We start from the raw sequence: 2,500 nt of genomic DNA, 5'->3' as shown, positions 1-2,500 counted from the left end.
AAACGTCCTGTTTGGTTTTTATATTGATGAAGATGATGATGTTGATGAAGATGATGAAGATGATGAAGATGATGTTGATGAAGATGATGAAGATGATGTGATGGTGATGATGATGATGGTGATGAAGATGATGGTGATGAAGATGATGATATGATGTTGATGAAGATGATGTGATGGTGGTGATGGTGAAGATGATGTGATGGTGATGAAGATGATGATGTGATGGTGATGAAGATGATGGTGATGAAGATGATGTGATGGTGGTGATGATGAAGATGATGTGATGGTGATGAAGATGATGATGTGATGGTGATGAAGATGATGGTGATGAAGATGATGTGATGGTGATGATGGTGATGAAGATGATGATATGATGGTGATGAAGATGATGTGATGGTGGTGATGATGAAGATGATGTGATGGTGATGAAGATGATGTGATGGTGGTGATGATGAAGATGATGTGATGGTGATGAAGATGATGTGATGGTGGTGATGATGGTGATGAAGATGATGTGATGATGGTGATGATGTGATGGTGATGAAGATGATGTGATGGTGATGTGATGGTGATGAAGATGAAGATGATGGTGATGAAGATGATGATGTGATGGTGATGATGTTGATGAAGATGATGTGATGGTGATGATGGTGATGAAGATGATGATGTGATGGTGATGAAGATGATGGTGATGAAGATGATGGTGATGAAGATGATGATATGATGTTGATGAAGATGATGGTGATGAAGATGATGATGTGATGGTGATGATGGTGATGAAGATGATGATGTGATGGTGATGAAGATGATGGTGATGAAGATGATGATATGATGGTGATGAAGATGATGTGATGGTGGTGATGATGAAGATGATGTGATGGTGGTGATGTGATGGTGATGGTGATGAAGATGATGGTGATGGTGATGAAGATGATGATGATGGTGATGGTGATGATGATGGTGATGAAGATGATGTGATGGTGATGAAGATGATGTGATGGTGATGGTGATGGTGATGAAGATGATGTGATGGTGATGAAGATGATGTGATGGTGATGGTGATGGTGATGAAGATGATGTGATGGTGGTGATGATGAAGATGATGTGATGGTGATGAAGATGATGGTGATGGTGATGAAGATGATGGTGATGGTGGTGATGTGATGGTGATGGTGATGAAGATGATGGTGATGGTGATGGTGATGAAGATGATGTGATGGTGATGATGGTGGTGATGTGATGGTGATGGTGATGAAGATGATGGTGATGAAGATGGTGATGAAGATGATGATGATGGTGATGGTGATGATGTGATGGTGATGAAGATGATGTGATGGTGATGGTGATGAAGATGATGGTGATGAAGATGGTGATGAAGATGATGATGATGGTGATGGTGATGATGTGATGGTGATGAAGATGATGTGATGGTGATGGTGATGGTGATGAAGATGATGTGATGGTGGTGATGATGATGTTTCGGCAGGAGTCTGTGTAGAGGAGGCTGCTCGCTCTGAACGGAACGCGGCCAGGCTGCGGTCAGCTGACAGTCTGCTCCATCCGCCGACATCTTCCCTCCGACCGGGGGGGTCCGGGGGGGTCCGGGGCTCACGGCCAGACGTCCTGACGGACTGACGGCAGGTTCTCTGGGAGCCAGTCGGACAGAGAGCATCCTGAGCGGGGAGGGTAGGAGCACAGACGGGGGGGGGGGGGGGGGCAGCACCATGTCTGTCTGACTGTCTGTCTGACTGTCTGTCTGTCTGTCTGACTGTCTGTCTGGCTGCACTGCAGCAGTGGAGTCGTCACCGTCCGCCTGCTGCAGTAACGTTAGCAGGAGATGCTAACAGCTAGCCGCCGTCTCCGAACAGCCATTAGAAATCCAGAGTTTTGACGATGTGCTGCTCATCGGCTCCACAGCGTCCAGCGTGGGAGGTGAATTCATGTCCTTTATGAAGCCATAGGATCACCTTTGAATCCGGCGCTTTCAAACAGCAGCCATGGTAAATATTGTTAACTATTTTACTGATTTGTCGATGAATAACCGTATTTTTGGCTTCATCGTAACGTGTATGTGACTGGGCGCCAACATCAACCCGTAGGTTAGTGTGATTCACTCCTAACGTTTAAGGTTGAAATCTGACTGGAATTAATATTCCATGTTCGTTTATTTGTACGCCGACAGGACCAGAAGAAGCTACTTTTCCCAGCTGTTACTATGGATATATGACTATTTTTGTAGCTGAGGTCACTTAGACAAGAACACACTAAAATGTCAGATTTTTATATGGAGTTCGGAATGCGTTCTGTCGATCAGTTCTGACAGCCCGCAGCTATAACGTCATCTTCATCCAATGATCCAGAGCTGCTAACGTGGTTAGCATCTCTCTGTTTCTGTGCTGATTTATGTAGAAAGACAACAGCGGCTAAGCTAACATGCTAAGAGCAGCTCTGATGGTCATTTACCTCACAAACACGTCAAATCAATTATGTCATATGTCAG

The sequence above is a fragment of the Pempheris klunzingeri genome, chromosome 4 (genome assembly GCF_042242105.1).
Source record: "Pempheris klunzingeri isolate RE-2024b chromosome 4, fPemKlu1.hap1, whole genome shotgun sequence".
Lineage (NCBI taxonomy): Eukaryota > Metazoa > Chordata > Actinopteri > Acropomatiformes > Pempheridae > Pempheris > Pempheris klunzingeri.
Note: the sequence above shows the minus strand (reverse complement) of the source record.